Genomic DNA, 21,115 nt, shown 5'->3' with positions numbered 1-21,115 from the left:
TTCTCCACAAAGAAGCTACGTTGGACCTCCGGAAGCTGGCCACACCTGGTGGCCCTCGGTGTTCGATCAGGGAAAGAAGGAGAAAAAAAAGAGTTGGTACTTCCTAGAATGCCTCCTGCCTCTTCCTCATCTAGGAGTTTTTCAGAAACTATTTCGACCTAGTGGGGACCACCAGCTACCACCACAAACCACAGTCCTATAATAGAAAACTGGTTCCTCTCATTTTTTTTAATCCTAAATTAAATTCACTTGATGCATCCAGAAAAGATATTTTTCACATGCATTGCTCAAGATGAACATAGGAAAAAAGAACAAATCACACCTTTCTCTGTTCCCCACCCCTCCCAATTCCGTAGGGTACAATTCCATCTAAGGAATTGATGATTCCTAAGGCAGAAAAAGGAAGCAGTAATTCAGAAAGTAAATCTTAGGCACAAGTCTGTCCATAGAACTCATCTGTCTGCCACATGGGAGCCAGTCCAGGGCTAGGGAGATAGGGAGTCTGCAATCCCCAGGGATCAAGTTATTTTTTTTTAAGAAAATTGTTCATATTCATGTGGTTCTGTCTATTCCCCTTTTATTTATCATCTAGGATTTATCACCTTTTCACTAGTTGTTCCAACTTCTTTCTCAGCTCTGTGCTTGAGGCTATTCCGTTTCTTCAAGAAGCCTTTATTGAGCACCATTTCTGGGGTGGGAACTGTGTTAAGCACCCAGAGTGCAAAGGTGAATAAGACACAGTCCCACCTTCAGGGTATTCCCCGTAGGAAAGAAAAATATAAAATAAATGTCTAGGATAATGCAGTAGATGATATTGCAACATGTGAAAAGTAAAAAGAAAAGGAATGAAAGGAAAGGTAGTAATAAAGCACGCTAGACATAGGAAATATTGATCAGAGTCACAGAGGTAGGAGCTGATCATGGTAGGACATAACAAGCACTGTTATACCTGCTTCATTCATTTAATCTTGTACCCCTGTGAGGCAGGGGACTGTTAATGTGCCCATTCAACAAATGAGTATACTGAGAGTCAGAGAAGCTGAATAACAAGCTGACATTCATGCATCTGTTAAGCAGCACAGCCAGGACTGGGGGGCCTTCAGCCTGGCTCCTGACTTCATGTCTTAAGCTGCCTTGCCATGCTGGGATATTCTCATTGGCCAGGCCTGGGTCATGGGCCCGCTCCAGAAGTGGATTGAGGGCTAGCAGGTTTCCCATGGAAAAATCCTACTGTTAAAATCATTAAAAGAAAAACTGAATGTTGAGCGAACAAAAACAATAGTTGTCCATTGCAGAATCACTTCAAAAATACAGCTTTTCCTTTCTCTTGCATTATTTGCTTGAGATAAATTTTCACAGATGGGATCCCATGAGTCACAGTGGCTTCTGATATAAAATGCCAAGTAGTTTTTCAACAGGATGCATATATTTACAATCTGTCTGCTCAGAATGAACTAATTTCACCACACCCTTATTTGTGTTGGATGCTATATGTTTTGTAAACCTAGACAATTCTAATTTTAGTATATTCTGCAGTTATTTATATTTGCATCGTTTTCCCTATCCCTTTTTAGAGTGGAAAATACAAATAAGAAAGTATATATAAGTTGGTTAGCATGAACCTTCGAATCAACAGATGGGCCAGCTGGAGCCCTGGGAGCAAGTGGAAGAACAGGTGTGTCTCTCCTGCTCGCAGCCTTAGGGACCAGAGGGCAGGGTCTGTGCTGAGAGACGAGGCCAGCTCAGCCAGTCCCAGCCTGGGGTTCAAACTCAAAAGGAACTTCAAATGTCAAACCTTTTGGGGTTATTATTATTATTACTAGTCATTTCAGCTGTGTTGTTGCATGAATGTTAGACTTCATCTAAATTTCAAAAATGCATGTGCGCATACACTACTGGAAAAAAGCTAGAGAAACTTGTTGAGTTTGGGGGTGTCCTACTGTGTTCCTGTGTCTTCATTTTGTTAAATCGTGATGAAAGCAATTTCCGAGGCTCTGCTGGTGGTACTGCCAGGTGCGCACGAGTGTGAAGGGGTAAGATAAGGAATCGCGAAGACACAAGCCGATGCTCCTCCCCCTCCTCGCTGGGAGCTCACTTTTCTTCGCGCCAGAGACCACAGGCTCCGCCGCTCGAGGCCCAGACCATAGAGATGCGGAAACCTCCGGATTCCTAGAGAGGAAATGCGGGCTCACGGAGTCGGCTTCCGCCGGCTGCCCACTTTCGGCTTTGTTCAGACAGCGTGAGTGCACTGAATTTGCGGGCTTTTTTCTGCTGAAGGGTTTCTCGCATCCTCTTAGGTCCCTACTCTGGGCTCACGGGAGGCCTTGCCGTGTGGACGCGAACCCCTAATGCCGACTCTGGAGCCGCGGGCGGGGCCTCCTCCACGGAACTCGCGCGCCCCGGGATTGGGGACCGGGGTGGAAGGCTTTTCGGAGGGGCCCCCTTGAAGCCCATAGCGCCGGGATCCCTTTCCCCTAAGTGCTACCTCGAGATCGGCCCCTCGAATACCTAAGCTCTAGACTTTCTTTTTTATAACCCCTACAGGCTCGAAAACAATAATGGTGACACTGCAACTTAAAAGTATTTAATATAGGCCGGGCGCACTGGCTCACGCCTGTAATCCCAGCACTCTGGGAAGCCAAGTTGGGAGGATAGCTGGAGCTCAGGAGTTAGAGACCAGCCTGGGCAACATAGCGAGACCCCGTCTCTACTAAAAAAAAAATACAAAAATTAGCCGGGCGTGGTGGTGTGCGCCTGTGGTCCCAGCTGCTCAGGAGGCTGAGGTGGGAGGATCGCTTGAGCCTGGGAGGTCGAGGCTGCAGTGAGCCGTGGTGGCATCCCTGCGCTCCAGCCTGGGCGACAGGGCGAGTTTAGGGCCCATTGTTCCCGTATGTAGGAGAACGACTGACTTATCAATTTTAAAAACAGTCAAGTAACTAAAACAAACAAACAAACAAAAATGCACTTTAGTATTGTGACCAGATAATGGGGAAGAAGATTAGTTCAAAAGATGAGGAACTATGAGCCTGGAAGAGTAGAGTACAAGAACTATGCAGACGGCTGGTGGGCGCAGTGGCTCACGTCTGTAATCCCAGCGCTTTGGGAGGTCGAGGTGGGCGGATCACAAGGTCAGGAGTTCGAGACCAGCCTGGCTAACATAGTGAAACCCTGTCTCTACTAAAAATACAAAAATTAGCCAGGTGTGGTGTCATGCGCCTGTAGTCCCAGCTACTAGGGAGGCTGAGGCAGGAGAATCACTTGAACCCGGGAGGCGGAGGTTGCAGTGAGCCGAGATTGTGCCACTGCACTCCAGCCTGGGTGACAGAGTGAGACTCTGTCTCAAAAAAAAATAAAATAACTATGCAGACCGTGCCACTTGGAAGGAGGATTGGAGGTACAGGGGTAGAAAGGGTCCTAACGTCCTCCCTATGGGAGAGGAAGGTGAAGACAAAATCAAGATCTCTTTACCAAAGGCTGTGCATGATGGTGCACGCCTGTAGTCCCAACTACTCAGGAGGCTGAGGTAGGAGGATGGCTTGAGCCTGGGAGGCGGAGGTTGCAGTGAGCTGAGATCGTGCCGCTGCACTCCAGCCTGGGCAACAGAATGAGGCCCTGTCTCAGAAAAAAAAAAAAAAAAAAATCTTACCAAAGAGAAATGGGACTCATCATTGTAGACTACTAGTTTGAGAATACTGGCCTGGATTCTCTACCAGGGCAGCCACTTACCACCACAGGTGTTAGTTGCTCAATAATTTTGAGATGTTATTTTACTGTTCATGATGTATGCTGGAGGAAGGCCAAGGCCGGGTTTTGTTCATTTCCCTTTCCAGGTGTTATATGGCTTGTGGCAGTTCACTGATTATGAATCATTTTCTTGAACATTTATAAAACGGAAACTATCCATAAAACGGAAACTATTCATGTGTGAAACTGATATACCTTCTCTGACACTTGTATGAGATTGTGTTGGGAAATATTCCTTATAAAGAAGCATTTACAATGTTGTGTTCCTGAGGAGAAAATAAGAAAGAAAGAAAGAGAGAGAGAGGAAGAAGGAAGGAAGGAAGGAGAGAGGAAGAAGGAAGGAAGGAAGGAGAGAGAGAGGAAGAAGGAAGGAAGGAGAGAGAAAATAAAAAGGAAGGAAGGAAGGAGAGAGAAAAGAAAAGGAAGGAAGGAGAGAGAAAAAAGAAAAGGAAGGAAGGAAAGAAAGAAGAAAAGGAAAGAAAGAGAAAGAAGGTGGGGAGGGAGAGAGGGAGGGATCTGCCTGTCTGTTAACACAGTTAGTAGAATATTAAATCGTTCAGAGAAGGCCTGCAGTAATGAACTTGCTTAACTTTGTTTAGTCTGGTGTTTCTCCAGCATTTTAACCACAGAAACTTTAAAGTAACACTCTATTAATATCCCTCCCATGTGGTTTTTCCCAGAACACATTTTGCAAAATGCTGACATAAAGCATTCACTTAGGCACAGGACTGCTCAGAAGGCACTCTCAGCTCTCCAAAGGCATTTCAGATCTACTTTTTTGAAATCATCTGACTGGATTTCGGTAAGGATAGTTTCTGTTTTATGAACGTTCAAGAAAATGATTCCTAATTAGTGAAGTGCCACAAGCCATATAACACCTGGAAAAGGAGATGAACAAAACCTGGCCTTGGCCTTCCTCCTGCATACATCATGAACAGTAAATAGCATCTCAATACTATTGAGCAAACATTATCAATATACAGTTATTTACAAAACAGTGAAAATAATTATTTGGAAAAAATGTGAATTGTGTCGAGGAAATTCTAAAATTCAGCAGATTCAGGGATTCTTAAGTTCCGCCTCCCAGGTTCATGCCATTCTCCTGCCTCAGCCTCCCAAGTAGCTGGGACTACAGGCGCCCGCCACCACGCCTGGCTAATTTTTTGTATTTTTAGTAGAGATGGAGTTTCACCAGGTTAGCCAGGATGGTCTCGATATCCTGACCTCGTGATCCGCCCGCCTCTGCCTCCCAGAGTGCTGGGATTACAGGCATAAGCCACCACGCCCAGCCATGATCAACATTGTCTAACTGTATAAATAGAATGTAACTAAAAACCATTTAAATGTGTTGTATATTTGCATTGATGTTCATTGCAACCTTGCTCTGACATTATAGAATAAAATTTAGAACATGTGTTTTGAGCATCATTCAACATAGCTTAGTTACTGAAACTATCTTGTTTGGCACAAACCTTCTTCAAGTAGAGCTACAAATTTTCTTACTAGTATATTACTAAACTGTTGGTGTTTCAAACAAGACCTGACTGGGGATGACTGGGTAACAACGCCTTGGACTGTCTTCTTCCAGTGTCCTGTCCTTCCCTCTGTAGGGCCAAAAAGCTGGTTCCATTAGTTCACACAGAGGTAAGCAGGATCCAGGAGACACATGCTAACCAAACTAAAAGAAGTTGATGTATAAACCTGGAGTGTGAGTTAATTTCTAGTGAAGAATATAATTGTCAGTCAGACTGGATCATTGTATTCGCCAACAGTGTGTTTCTTTCCTGTAGGAAGATCTACCTGGGAGACTAGATTCTTATATTGTATTGAAACATATAGTGAGCTTGGAATCAGAACAAGGAGATGGTCAGGAGTTCAAGACTAGCCTGGCCAACATGGTGAAACCCTGTTTCTACTAAAAATACAAAAATTAGCTGGGCATGGTGGCATGTACCTGTAATCCCAGCTACTCAGGAGGCTGAGGTAAGAGAATTGTTTGAATCCTGGAGGCGGAGGTTGCAGTTAGCCGAGATCACACCACTGCACTCCAGCCTGGGCGATAGAGTGAGACTCTGTCTCTAAACAAACAAACAAACAAAAATAAAGTGTCCTGAAATTGTGCTGCCTTTTACTCCTAAATAGCAAAAACCATACATTTTGCTTAGAGTGGCCTTCATCTCACCGACCACCTGACTCTGCTTCACATTTGACTATCAGTATTTAAAGTGTTAACATCCTTCCCTTTTTTCAGGCCTTAGACTAACCCCTGTTACCACCACCCTTATTATTGGACCTCAGGCTTATTGAATTGGGTTAGTCATAATTCTTAGTCCCTGGTACAAAAACATCTTTGTTCCATGCATGGCCCTTTCTATTTATTTTATTCTATTTAGATTTATTTAATAGTATTAGGAATATTTCATGAACCAACATGACCAATAACTTACAGTTACAACATGCTCCTCTCTGACCAATCCTCCTGCTTCCCCATCTATAGGGGTGACCACTATGATAAACTTTGTAAAGTTTATGCTCTTGCCTTTGGAGTTTTTATTTTATCACAGCCATTTATATTTACACAATACATTGGTTGGTTTTACTTTTTTAAAACTTTATCAAAAGGGTGTCTTACTTATTTTGTCTTCTGGACTAGCTTTTTTTACTCAACATTATGCAGCTAATATTAATGTATGTAGTAGTGTTTAGCTCTAGCTCATTCATTTTCACTGCTTGTGTGTCATGCTGATTTACCCCTCATCCTTTCTCAGTTTTACATTAGTTTAGTTCCAGACCCTTTCCTCATCCAATAAAGAAGAAAATTTTCTTAGGCAGTTTTGTGCTCATTTTCATTCTTTATTTATCTATCATTTATCAAGTGAACCACAGTGGGTAAAAGGTTAACAAAACCCTTTCCACTACTCAACAAGAATGTGACCTTCAGCTAACTCTCGTGTTAGTTATTGCTGAGTAACAAATTTCTGCAAAACTTAGTGGCTTAACACAACAAGCATTTATTATCTCACAGTTTCTATGGGTCAGGAACTTGGCAGCATCTTAGCTAGGTAGTGCTGGCTCGGTTTCTCTCATGAGATTGTAGTGAAGATGTCGGTCAGGGCTATATTCATCTGAAGGCTTGGGTGGAGTTGGAGGATCTGCTTCCATGATGGTGCCCTCACGTGGCTGTTGGCAGGAGGCTTCAGTTGCTCATCACGTGGGCCTCTCCATAGGATTGCTTGAGTGTCCTCACAACATGGCAGCTGACTTCCACTGGAATAAGTGATTCAAAAGAGTAAGATGGAAACCGTAATATCCTTTATGGCCTAACCTCAGAAGTTACACACCATTATTTCCCCAATAACCTAGCGATTACGTAAGTTGACCCTACTCAATGTGAGAAGGCATGAAAACAGGTGCAGGGATGATTGGGAGCCATCTTGGAAGCTGGCTACCAAAACTCTCTTGCTGTTCCCTCGGCAACCTATTAAGGTAGTATGTCAATTTGTTGTTGGGCATACTACCTAAGAGAAAAGTGACCCCTGACTGGTCAACTGCATCTGGCTGGGAGACCTATAGCCTCTAACAGGAAGCCACAGCGTTGGGCTTTCCTGATAATGGCAACTCATAACTACAGGGACCCTGAAAGAAATGCCCAGGTAGTGGTTATAAGAAATATTGGCTCCTGTGAGGAATGAGGCTTTTAAGCCAGGCTGATTTCCACAGCCACCTGATGTGTATCTCATAGCTGAGCAGTCACCTGGAGAGAAGATAGCTATAGGGACCACTGCAAGGACCCCTAGAAAAGGAATGCCCCAGTCTGTCTTGCTGGGCATCTGTGTTTCCTGTCTTAGCAGATGAGTGACAAGAGTTGCTTATGGAGGTCTTGTGAACCTAAATACTTAGATGAGTCCCCTGAGAAAACCCCCTGGTGGGTGATAGAATTGAATTTCGTGCTAACTCATGAATGACAAAGAAGAGTAAGATATAACCACTATGGAAAACAGTGTGGAGATTCCTTAAAGAACTAAAAGTAGATCTTCCATTTGATCCAGCAGTCACACTCCTGGGTATCTACCCAGAGGAAAAGAAGTCGTTATGCAAAAAAGACACTTGCACACACATGTTTATAGCAGCACAATTCACAATTGCAAAAATATGCAACCAGCCCACATGCCCATCAATCATTGAGTGGGTAAAGAAAATCTGGTATATATATACCATGGAATACTACTCAACCGCAAAAAGGAATGAAATCATGGCATTCACAGCAAGCTGGATGGAATTGGAGACCATTATTCTAAGTGAAGTAACTCAGGAATGGAAAACCAAACATCGCATGTTCTCACTTGTAAGTGGCTAAGGAGGGCGGGCGCGTTGGCTCACGCCTGTAATCCCAGCACTTTGGGAGGCCGAGGCAGGTGGATCACGAGGTCAGGAGTTCAAGACCAGCCTGGCCAAGATGGTGAAACCCCGTCTCTACTAAAAATACAAAAATTAGCCTGGGGTGGTGGCACGCACCTGTAATCCCAGCTACGTGGGAGACTGAGGCAGGAGAATCGCTTGAACTCGGGCAACAGAGGTTGCAGTGAGCTGAGATCACGCCACTACACTCCAGCCTGGGCAACAGAGTGAGACTCTGTCTCAAAAAATAAATAATAAATAAATAAATAAACAAAAATAAGTGGCTAAGCTATGAGGATGCAAAAGCATAAAATTGATGCAATGGACTCTGGGGACTCTGGGGGAAGGGTGGGAGGGGGGTGAGGGATAAAAGACCCCACATGGGGTACAGTGTACATGGTTCGGGTGATGGGTGCACCAAAATTCAGAAATCACCACTAAAGAACTTATCCATGTAACCAAACACCACCTGTTCCCCCAAAACCTATTGAAATAAAAAGAAAAGAAGAATAAGACAAACTTGCTTTTCGACAGTGTGAGTGAGAGATTCATAAACCAAAACATTGCAGCATTTGAGTGTTAATGCAGGAAATCTATATTCAAGCATATGGCAGAACATATGGCAGGTGCGCTGGGGATCCCTAAGACCGCTCAACACTCCCAGGTCCAGTGATTTGCTTGGAGGACTCACAGAACTCAAAAGTATAGCCATCAGCATGGCTGTAATTTATTACCATGAAAGGATATAAAGCAAAATTAGCAAAGGGAAAAGGCACACAAGGCAAAGTCTGGAAGCCACCAGGGGCAAGCTTCCAAGAGCCTCTCTCAGTGGAATCACACAGGACACGTTTAATTCCTCCAGCAATGCGCTGTGACAAGTGTGAAATGTTGTCCATTATCAGGGAAGCTCATTAGAGACTCAGTACCCAAAGTTTTTACTGGGGGCTAGTCATGTAGCCAACCTCTGCCTAGCATGCACCAAGATTCCAGACTCCCAGAAGGAAAGAAGGTGTTTCACATAAGCCACACTGTTTGCACAAACTGTCCAGGCACAATGAGCCACTCTTATCAGGGAATCATGGGAACTCTCCTGAAACCCCAGCTCCTACATGGCAGCCTTGGAAAGGCCAACCTTCACAGCAGGGCTTTCTAAGGTTAGCAGTCTCAGGCGTGCTGTGATAACTCTCCCCTGCACAGTAGAAATTGCTAAGTGTAGCCTGCAGATACTCAGGAGGTGATGAGAGAAATGATGCTTGGAGTGAACCTTGAAAGCTGAAAAGATCATTAACAGTGTGAAACGAGGAGAAAGGGGACTTCCAGCAGAGGGAAACTTGTTAGCAAAAGCAGAGAGGTGGGAACACCCAGATGCCTTTGGAGAAATGTGTGTAGTTTGGAGTGACTAGCACGTGGATATGGATGGCACGTGGGTGTGAATGACAACCACTGACCTGGTCCAAGTCTCAGTTTCCTCATCAGTGAAATGAGATGGTTGATGTGAATGACCTCTAAGGTCCTTTCCAGCTCCTACTTTTCCAAGGAAAATGGGAGTAGCTGAGTCACATGTCAGCAGCTGAGATAGGCATAGAAGATGTGACTGGACCTAGAGCAAAGAGCATGAATTAAATCTGATCCAAACACTCTGCACTTACTTGATGTGTGACCTTAGGCAAATTGCTTCCCTGAGCTTCCTCTTTCTTATTTGAAGTTGTATATTAATCTATTCTCACACTGCGAATAAAGACATACCCAAGACTGGGTAATTTATAAAGGAAAGAGGTTTAATTATCTCACAGTTCAACATGGCTCTTGAGGTCTCAGGAAACTTACAATCATGGTGGAAATTGAAGCAAACACGTCCTTCTTCACATGGCAGCAGGAAGGAGAAGTGTCGAGCAAAAGGAGAAAAGTCCCTTATAAAACCATCAGATCTCGTGAGAACTCACCCATTATCACAAGAACAGCATGAGGGTAACCACCCCCATGACTAAATTACCTCATACTGCCTCCCTCCCATGACGCATGGGGATTATGGGAACTACAATTCAAGATGAGATTTGGGTGGGGATACAGCCAAACCATATCAGATAGTAATGATATTTTCTTCACATAATTATTTTGAGGATTCATGAGATGCCCTATAGAAGTTTCTGGCAGAGCACCTGACAGTAGGTGCTTAAGGAATGGTGACTGCTAAAAAAATTTGTTAACTTCATTTTGTCCATAATTCAGTTTATTATTATTATTATAATTTAATAAGACAGGGTCTTGCTGTTACCCAGGCTGTCATGAACTCCTGGGCTCAAACGATCCTCCTGCCCAGCTTCCCCAGTAATGACTGCTAAAATTGTAATATTCAGTCTTTCTTCCTATACAGTTCAAGCTCTTGTTGCTGAACCAGTCATCAATGCCTCCAGCCTTTCCAGTTGTAATCTCCAGAGGAGGCTAAAGCACAGCTAACAAATGGTGCGGTCAAAGGGAGGCTCTGCCCCCATGACCAGGCCATGTCTCAGAGCAGCCACAAATGACAGCAGGTCTCCAGATCAGCAATGTTCTGAAAGAGAGGCTGATGGGGATTGTGGAGAAAGGCTTCCATCCCTCAGGGGAAAGGAAGCCAGAAGGTTGACAAAAGGACCCTGTCTCGGTTGGCCTGAAGCAGAGGTGAATTGAATTGAGGAGGACACCTTGACAAGGAGAAAAAAAAATCAAGTCACAGATGGGGCAATCTGGGAGGGCTGACAAAGACAGCCCCATAGTGTGAAGTCACACACATTTCCTCAGGAAACCATCTGTTTGAACAGTAAGTAATGTGTTCCTAAAATACAAAATTTTGCTTCTTTAAACAGAATTTAATGTTTTAAAATATATGTACCACATTCTGTTTGTGAAAATGTATTGATCTGTACGTGTTTTCTGAGTGAATACCATATTTCAATTAAAATGTGTATATATATATTTTAGTGTGCATATATATATATATATATATATGCCAGGAGTGCCTATAATCCCAGCACTTTGGGATGCCAAAGTGGGAGGATTGCTTGCACCCAGGAGTTTGAGACCAGCCTGGGCAACATAGTGAGACCTCACCTCTACAAAAATTTAAAAATTAGCCAGGCATAATGGTGCATGCCTGTAGTTCCAGCTACTCAGGTGGCCGAGGTGGGAAGACCACTTGAGCCCAGGAGGCTGAGGCTGCAATGAGCCATGATTGTGCCAGCACACCAGTCCAGCCTTGGCGACAGAGCAGGACCCTGTCCCTCAAAAAAGAAAAAAAATGCCAGAATGGATGAATATATGGGTAATTATTAATGAATATTTATTGCCAACCCAATAGTTATAATGTCTTATGGAATTTAAATATATGTGTAGAACCAAACATGTATAACAACAACACAAAATGAGGAAGGAGATAAATAAAACTAAAGTTTCCTAAAGTATTAAATGTTTTGGGAACTGGTAAAAGTAATAATTTGTATTACACAGACATAAGTCAAGATTGCATGTTGTTTAATCTCTAGGATAACAGCTAAAGAAAAAGAATATGTAACAAAACAATGTATAACTAACAAGCTTGAAGTAAAGAATAGAATGATAGAAAATATTTTATTAATCCAAAAGAATGCAAGAAAGAAGAAAAACAACAGGAAACAGATGGGTCAAGCAGAAAACAAATAGTAAGAATAAATCTAACTTTATATCAATAATTACTTTACTATTATTTAAATAGACTAAATAATCCAAATGAAAGACTAAGATTGGCCGGGTGCAGTGGTTCATGCCTATAATCCCAGCACTTTGGGAGGCCAAGGCGGGCAGATCACAAAGTCAGGACATCAAGACCATCCTGGCCAACATGGTGAAACCTCATCTCTACTAAAAATACAAAAATTAGCTGGACGTGGTGGCGTGTGCCTGTAATCCCAGCTACTCTGGAGGCTGAGGCAAGAGAATCACTTGAACCAGGGAGTCAGATGTTGCAGTGAGCCAAGATGGCACCACTGCACTCCAGCCTGGGGCAACAGAGCGAGACTCTGTCAAAAAAAAAAAACAAAAAACAAAAAACACTAAGATTATCATACTGGATGAAAAATACAAAACCTAACTCTATGTGACTTCTAAAAGAGACACTTTAAATACATGGAGATAGACGATTAAAGAAAAAGGATGAGGAAAGATAGACTATAAAAGTCTAACAAAAGAAACCAGGCATTCTATAGCAGTATGAAGTAAGATTTTGAAGCAAAAAGCATTACTAGAAATTAAAAGGTACATGTCATAATGGGTCAATCCAACAAGTAGATATCAAATCACAGATCTATATGTACTTATAACTTCAGAATACAGAAAGCAAAAATTAAGCAACTCAAAGAAGAAAGTGACAAATCCACAATCATAGTGGAAGACTGTAAGACACATTTCTCGGTAACTTATAGAACAAGAAAATATAGTAAGGATCTAGAAAATTTAAATAACGCAACTAACAGACTTGACTTAGTTGTTACATATATATATCAAATTCTGTACCCATAATGATAGAAATTTATTTTATTTTATTTTATTTTTTAAGATGGAGTTTTGCTCTTGTTGCCCAGGCTGGAGTGCAATGGTGCAATCTCGACTCAGTGCAACCTCCACCTCCCAGGTTCAAGCAATTCTCCTGCCTCAGCCTCCCAAGTAGCTGGGATTACAGGCATGCATGAATTTACTTTTTAAATATACATGAAACGTATCAAAATTGATCATATGATGGGCAATAAAGAAAGCCTCAACAAATTTCAAAACATTGAAATCATTCAGAGAATGTTGTTTGACCAGAATAAAATTAAGTCAGAACTCAATAATAAAAAGATAATCTCCACTGCCTAGAAATAAAAAATATATTTCTAAATAACTCATAGATTAAAGAAGAAATCCAGACAGATATTAGCAAATATTTTGAACTGAATGTGACCCCATAAAAGACATAACTTCTAAAAACTCATAGGATGCAGCTAATGTAGGGACTAGAGAGCTATTTATAACCTTAAAAATGTATATATTAGAAAAATGGAAAGGCTGAAAGTCAATGATTTTTTTTTTAGTTTAAGAACAAAAAGAACAGTAAGTTATATCTAAGGAAAATAGAAGTAAGTAATAAAGATTATAAATCAGTGAAATAGAAAACAAATCTGCCTGGCGCAGTGGCTCACGCCTATAATCCCAGCACTTTGGGAGGCCGAGGCAGGCGGATCACGAGGTCAGGAGATCGAGACCATCCTGGCTAACACGGTGAAACCCCGTCTCTACTAAAAATACAAAAAAATTAACCGGGCGTGGTGGCGGGCGCCTGTAGTCCCAGCTACTCGGGAGGCTGAGGCTGGAGAATGGTGTGAACCCGAGAGGCGGAGCTTGCAGTGAGCCAAGATCATACCACTGCACTCCAGCCTGGGTGGCAGAGCAAGGCTCCTTCTCAAAAAAAAAAAAAAAAAAAAAGAAAGAAAAGAAATAGAAAACACATATACAATGGAGAAATATCAACAAAATCAAAAGTTGGTTATTTGAAAATATTATTTATATTGATAGACTCCAAACAATACTCATCAACAGAAACAAAAAAGACAAATTTTCAATATTAGAAAGGAATATCAGTACAGATCCCACAAATATAACAAAGATAAGAGAATATTATTGTCTTTACACCAAAATATTGACAACTTGGATAAAATAGACAAATTCCTTGAAAAATACAACTTTCCAAAGCCCATATAAAAAAATAAAATCGGAATAGCCAATATCTAATAAATAAATGGAATCTATTCAAGAACTTCTCACAAAGAATTCCAAGCCCCAGATGGCTTGCTTCATCAGTTAATTTTTTCAAATATTTAAAGAATAATACCATGGGCTGTGCGTGGTGGCTCACACCTATACACCCAGCACTTTGGGAGGCTGAGGTAGGAGAATCACTTGAGTCTAGGAGTTCAAGACCAGCCTGGACAATATAGTGAGGCACCGCCTCTACAAAAAATTTAAAACTTAGCAGGGCATGACAGCGTGCACCTGTAGTCCCAGGTATTTAGGAGGCTTAGGTGGGAGGACTGCTTGAGCCCAGGAGTTCAAGGTTATAGTGAATGAGCTGTGATGGCATCACTGCCATTCCAGTCTGGGTGACAGTGAGAACCTGTTTCTGAAAAAAGAATAATACCAATCTTGCACAAACTTGGACAAATTCTACCAAAGAACAGAAAAACAGAGTATACTTCCCAACTCTTTTTATGTGGCCATAACCTTAATAGAAAAACTGGACTAGGATATTACAAGAAGAAAAAATTACAGACCAATGTCAATCCTTGTGGTATGAGAAAAAATAAATATTCGGGTTTTGTCCCTGGTTCCTGGCACATGGCTCCCAAAACTCCTGAAATCTCCACAGTGGCCAGAGTGTCTTTTGTATACTAATGAAATGACTAGTGGCTGGAGGCTTCTAGGTAGTTCAGGATGAAGGGGTCACCAGAAAGACCTAGACAATAGCTCTTATTTTGCATGCCAAGAAAAATAAATAATTTTTTTAAAAAAATAGCAGAACTAGGCATGATTAGAGGGTTGGAACTTTTAGCCCCACCCACTGACTTCTGGGGAGGGGAGAGGGACAAGGGGCTGGAGATTGAAGTAATCACCAATGTTCAAAGATTCAATCAACCATGGCTATGTAGGGCTCATGCCTATAATCCGAGCACTTTGGGAAGCCAAGGTAGGTGGATCACCTGAGGTCGGGAGTTCGAGAGCAGCCTGGCCAACATGGTGAAACCCCTTCTCTGCTAAAGATACAAAAATTAGTTGGGCATGGTAGTGTCCACCTGTAGTCCCAACTGGGAGGCTGACGCAGGAGAATCGCTTGAACCCGGGAGGTAGAGGTTGCAGTGAGCCGAGATGGTGCCACTGCACTCCAGCCTGGGCGACAGAGCAAGACTCCGTCTCAAAAAAAAAAAAAAAAATCATGCCTATGTAATGAAATTTCCATTAAAACCTCTAAATGATGGGGTTCAGAGAGCTTCCAGGTTGGTGAACACATCAAGGTGCTGGGAGAGTGGTGTGCCCAGAGAGGGTAGGAAAGCTCTGTGCTCATTCTCCCTTGCCTTGCTCCATGCATCACTTCCATTTGGCTCTTCCTGAATTGTATCCTTTGTAATAAACCAGTAATATTAAGTTAAGCACTTTCTTGCATTCCAATAATCATTCTAGCAAATTGTCAAGCCTGCGGGAGGTGGTCATAAGAACCCCCAATTTGTAACCAGTTGCCCAGAAGTATGGGTGGCCCAGGACTTGCAACTGGAGTCTGATTGGGACAGTCTTGTGGGGCTGAGGCCTTAAATCTGTGGAGGCTAATGCTAACTCTGGGTAGTTAGTGTCAGAATTGAATTGAATTGTAGGACACTCAGTTTGTGTTGGAAAATTGGTTGGTGTCAGGAGAGGAAAAAAATCCTCACTTGTGAATATAGATGCAAAATCCTAAATAAAATATTAGCATTTTTGCTAAGGAATTAGAAAAAATCAAGCATCCGTCTAGGGTTTATTCCAGGAATACAAAAGTGATTTAATATTCTAAAATCAATCAAGGTAATTCATCACATTAGTAGGAAAAAATAAGATCATAAAATCATATTGATATATACATAAAAATGATGAGTTGATAGATACATAAAAATGGTAACTTCAGAAAATGTGGTTTCAAGAAGTAACATCAGATTCATTTTTCTTTCCTCCTTCAGAGTTCTGTCTGTCTAGTCTAGATTGATTTGTAGAAGAGAACGGCAGTCTGTTCCACGCCTAGCCTGAGCCATGGCCTGTACTACCTGTTATGTTGTAAGACATAACAAATTTGGTTTATAATGCTTCAGCTTGGGACATGCTTGGGTATTACTGGGTACAGAGCCGTAAGAGGGAAAGTCCAGCAAAGAAATTGGATTATGCGAAGGCAGGACCAAAGGCCACTTCACTGCCTGTTTTATTGAAGTGGATCTAAATTGGTTTCTCTCATCTGGTGTAGCATCTTGAGCATATGTACTGGATCTATGAGTAGCTGCAGCAACACTTAAAGCTGTATTTCTGTGGCCTTTTAAACCCAGGATGTTAGGAAAGCTCTGCTGTATCTCTAGGTCCTTCCAGCCTGAGGACACATCTTTCAGAACAAAAGATCATGTGGATCCAGGTCCACGGGCTCTTAACGTCAATCGCTGTGGCCTACCCAGCCACCAAAACAGCTCATCCTGTTTACCTCCGCCTGCCTGCATCCAAACACGCAGGGATCCTGGCTGGGTGTTCCTTTCCCTCTGGGTGCTTGGGGTATCTAATTGGTGCTTCTGTTGCCAACTATCCCTTAATTTGAGCCTCATGAAGCCTGGCTTCCATATCTCACAAGCAAACATGCTGAGGACAGAGGAGAAATACAGTCTTCTGGATTAAGGACCCCAAGGCTTAGCTTAGGGTTTTGCAAATAGCTTCAAGTCCCCATCTTGCAACAAGGAAACATTCAAAGGTTTTGATGCTAGGTGGCATCACTGAGGCCCAAGACCTGGAAAGGCAGTCAGTCTTGTGTCCATATAACTGATGGTGCAGTGAGCTAGCCCCACTGTCACTGCAGCAGAAAGGGGCAGGGCATTTCTGAATAGAGACAGCCACCAAACCAAAGATACACATTTGATCCAATGTTCCAAGGGGGTCTGCCTACGGCTTAGCTATCATACCACCTTTACAGCTCCCATGTCGACGTTTTTTTAAATCACAAAAAGCATCATCCTAAGTGATCAAGAGGGCGCTAAGGGCATGTCTCTAGGTAGAGTGAATCACAATGATGCCCAGGATCTCAGCTTCCCCAGCGAGATCACCAACCCTCCCATTTTCCTTGGACTCATGGCTCCCTGTCACATCCCACCCCACCCCAGCAACAACATTCTGGCTTGTGTCTTCCAATAAGCGTTTCCAGCTCTGGACTGAGAAACGTGTTACAGGCATCTGAGGACAAGCTCGCGGAGCACAAAACCAGCCTCACCTTTTGGCGATGATGAGAAACAGTGGTGGACATTTCCTGAGGAAGAGGTGCTACAGTTCTGCCAGAGATCAGTTGCGTGTCCATTGCCCACGATCCATTGCTAGAGAGCATCAGATAGATATCCTGAGTCAGGGAGGGAGTGAGGAGTGAAGGAAAAGGGGAAGGAGAAAGGCCCAGGGATGGCGAAAAGCACCCTCATCCACCTAGCCACCCCGCCCACCCCTGCATGGTAAGAGCCAATGTTTTATGACTTAAAAGCACCTTGTAAATGGAGAAGTTCCACATGCACACAGAAACGATTATGTGCAGAGATGTTTACTGTAGTAGAAGGAGCCATGAACTCAACCTAAGACACCTGCGTTCAAGCCTTCTCTCCTCCCAGCATCTCGGGATCATTCCCCAAGCCCGCCTCTCTGAGTCTATTTCCTTGTTTATAGCTCCTGTCAGTCTGATATTATCATCACCAGGCACAATGGAGATACTGTGAAGATGCTTGTAAATGTTAAACTAAGTCACAAATCCCCAACATAATTATTTCTCACAGAGACTAGAAAATCATGCTTACAGGCCGGGCACGGTGGCTCACGCCTGTAATCCCAGCACTTTGGGAGGCGGAGGTGGGCGGATCATGAGGTCAGGAGTTCGAGACCAGCCTGGCCAACATAGTGAAACCCCGTCTCTACTAAAAATACAAAAAAAAAAAAAAAAAAAAAATTAGCCGGGCGTGGTGGCGGGCACCTGTAATCCCAGGCTGAGGCAGGAGAATGGCTCGAACCCGGAAGGCAGAGGTTGCAGTAAGCCAAGATCATGCCACTGCACTCCAGCCTGGGTGACAGGCTGGAGACTCCGTCTCAAAAAAAAAAAAAAAGAAAAGAAAACGAAAAAGAAAAATCGTGCTTACAATGTGCCTTAAATTAAGAAGTGAAAGCCACCATTGGAAAACTGCCTGAATGTCTGTTCATCTTCATCGCCAAGAAAATAACTTTAAGATCTAATGGGCTGGACAGTTTTGTAACAGAAGTTACTCTGATGGCCTGTTCCTACCAGTGGAAGCTTTACTAACAAGGTGTTGTGTTCATGCCATAAAGCCGACATGGGACCTGTGAACTCTTTTCCAGAAAAGCCCATTTTAACTTTCCAATTTCATGTCCTAAAAGGGTGTTTTATAAATTAATTCACCCATCTGACTATGGTTTGGAGGAAAAAAATCATAAATACTCCTCTTCTTCAACTACGCTGCATCAAGAAAAAAAATATTAAACAATCTTATCAAATGAAGGTCGGGGACCCCTAGGTCGGCTCTGAAGTTATTTGGCTTAAATAGAGACCTGCGCAGCTAACCCAGCCCGGCGCTCGCTTCGTTCCTATCACTGAATCTGCTCTCGTTTTCTCAAAGCAACTGGAAGGGGGCAGATTGCCAGAAACTTCCCTGGGACGTCTGAGACTGTCTGCAAATAATACAGTCCTGAACCAGAAGGAGCACGGGCTGGGAACCCAGATGAGGAAGGGCGGGCCGCGCAGGGAGCCTCCCCTCCAGGCACTCACGCTGACGATCGTGGAGACGAACAGCAGCACCAGCACCGCGACGTGGAGGACGATGATACTCAGCAACAGGAGGAGCATTCTGGCGGCAAGTTCTGCTCAGCGGAGTTTCTGCCTGGGGGGAGAGCGCTGGGCGTGAGGCCGAACGCACTGGGCCGAGCGAGGGAGGCGCGCGCAGAGGGAGGGTCCCGCTCACTAGCGGAAGGCCGGGCCTGGCCCAGCGCCCGCAGCCCGACCGCCCGCGCGGGTCAGGAGCCTTCGCGCCGCCTGCCGCCGAGTGGGGGCAGCAGCCGCCTGCAGGACCCGCACCCAGTGCCCAGCGCCCAGCCGGGCCCGCCTGCAACGGAACATCTTTTGCTTTTGGAAACAAAACAAGTGGTTCGCACGTCTAAAACCACCCAGGGAACAGAGGGGTTTCCAGAAAATATGAGCAAAGGCCACTGCACGCTTCCACCCACCCCAAGCGCCTCCCGGCGACCTCCCTGGAAGGTGAGAGGTCAAGTTCTCCGAGACCCCGGTTCGGATGGTGAATTCCCCTATGGGGTGGAGGTAGGGGTGAGGGGAGTAGGCGCCCAGATTTCCGTCTGAGACCTGGAGACAGCCGTGGCATGCGGTGGGGGAGACAGCGGCGAGGAGGCTGGTTTCCCAGACCCCAGTGCTCTCCGCATTCCGTTCGTCTCCAAGTTTCCACCCAATTCTGCTAGAGTAGAGGAACGGTCCCGGCCCCAGCTCAGCCTCGCGCAGACTCTGGCGGCTCTGGAGAGGCGGTGCAGAGCCAGAGTAGTGTGGAAAGGAAAGAATGGCTCGGGAGGGTTGCCTGGACCCAGCGCTTCCCGTCCACCGCGCGCTTCCCCAGGCAGCCCCTGGGGGCAGGGGGCATTCTGCTCCTGCGCTAGACCCACGTGCTCTCCTAGGGGTCCAGTCTGCACCCCAGGCACTCAAAGCCAGGACACGGACCCCATCAAGCCTGAGCTCCGGTCTGGGCGCGGTGGGACAGTAGCCCAGGAGCCTGGACCGAAGGGAGTAGATGTCCAGCGGACGGGAGAGAGAGACAGAGGGTAAAAGGCTGAGTCCGAGAATTTCAGCCGGTCAGAACCGGCAGGACATTTATCCCAAGTAATGCGGTCCTCGCCCCTCATTTTAAACTTTGGGGGAACTGAAGTCTGGGATGACCTGTTAGAGGACATGCATGGCTGTGAAAGATCTGGCTGAGACTCTGGGGACCATTTTAGGCAGAGTCTTGGGCCAGGGAGACAACGTTTCAATAACCCAGTTTGGAAAGTACCCAATCCCAGGCCCCTCCGTTCCTCTCCACAAGCATCACATTCAAAGAAACTCTGGAATGCACTGGAAGAAATAAACAAGGATTTCTGATGACTCCCAGAGGGTTTGAATTAAACCGATGGCAGGAGGCTGGGGAACTGGGGAACCACAGGAGTCCAGCACTCTCGGGATGTCCGCCACAGGGACTGTTTTGCCAGTGTGTCCCAGAGTCAACGCCTCTTCAGCAAGGCGAAAACTGGGCCGCCCTTATCCTCTATCCAGACACCAGCTCCATCACCCTTGCCCTGTAAGGTCTTACCGACCATAAAGGCTCTCCTCGTTGTATTACTCCAAGCCCCATTGGAGGGAAACAGGACACACAGGGGACCCTGTGCCCCTAAGCAGAAGCCCCAGGGAGCTGGCCAAAGCCCCGCGCCTGCTCTGCGCTTTCTGGCACCCTCACTGGAAGATGCCCACGTTTCTCCCCCATCTCCTTCACTCTCCCCACCAAATCACTTACAGCCCAAAGGAACAGCTGTCCCGATCCTCAGGGTGGCCTCAAGCACAAACTCGGGTGCGTTGGCTCCGCTGCTGGCGCCGCCAAAGCTGCGCTGCAGGGCTGCGCGCGCGCGAAGCAAGGGGCAGTGGGAGGCTCCTGGCGTTCCCCTTTAACGGGAACAACGCCCTGTTTGCGTCGCTGCAGTAGGGTGTGTCCCTGGGTCAGCGTGTGCGGGAGGGCGGGACTCAGGGAGGAGAGGGGGCAGGAGAGAGGGAGGGCAGGAGACAGTTACTTGGCCTTAAATGCGCCTCAGGAAAAAGTCGGTCTCTGCAAAACCGCGGCGACTTTTACTCGAAACCAGTGGTAGCTGAATTTTCTCACCTCCCACCTCCCTCCTCCCCTGGCCCCGTGGAGATCATGGAAACCTAGTGTTGACCGAGAAACTGGCTCCTCAGCCCACTCTGGGAAGACCCAGCCAAATGTAGCTCAGCGGATGCGCAGGACTGGGCTTCGGGGCGCGCCGACGCCGACCGCGCCCGCACGGGGCTGAGGCTGGATTCCTCTCCCACTAATAGAGGGCAGCGGGCGCTTGAGAGCTGGAAGAAGTCCCTTTCCTCTCGGGTCCTGGAGCCCTGCCCTGT

At 45.1% G+C, this 21,115-nt stretch overlaps 1 long non-coding RNA gene across 1 annotated transcript; it reads right to left on the bottom strand.

Annotated features, from left to right (window-relative positions):
* Positions 1 to 6,576: 6,576 nt before the first annotated feature.
* LOC115831532 lies at positions 6,577 to 20,610 on the bottom strand. The gene is made up of 5 exons (XR_004027033.1): positions 20,496 to 20,610; positions 18,716 to 18,827; positions 17,171 to 17,270; positions 9,591 to 9,742; positions 6,577 to 7,011 (listed from the first exon to the last, which is right to left on the bottom strand). It is a non-coding gene; the product is annotated as an uncharacterized LOC115831532 (long non-coding RNA).
* Between the last annotated feature and the right edge of the window lie 505 nt (positions 20,611 to 21,115).

This window comes from Nomascus leucogenys, chromosome 19, assembly GCF_006542625.1.
Source record: "Nomascus leucogenys isolate Asia chromosome 19, Asia_NLE_v1, whole genome shotgun sequence".
In the NCBI taxonomy this organism is placed as follows: domain Eukaryota; kingdom Metazoa; phylum Chordata; class Mammalia; order Primates; family Hylobatidae; genus Nomascus; species Nomascus leucogenys.
Note: the sequence above shows the minus strand (reverse complement) of the source record. Positions and strands in the feature narration are given on the sequence as shown.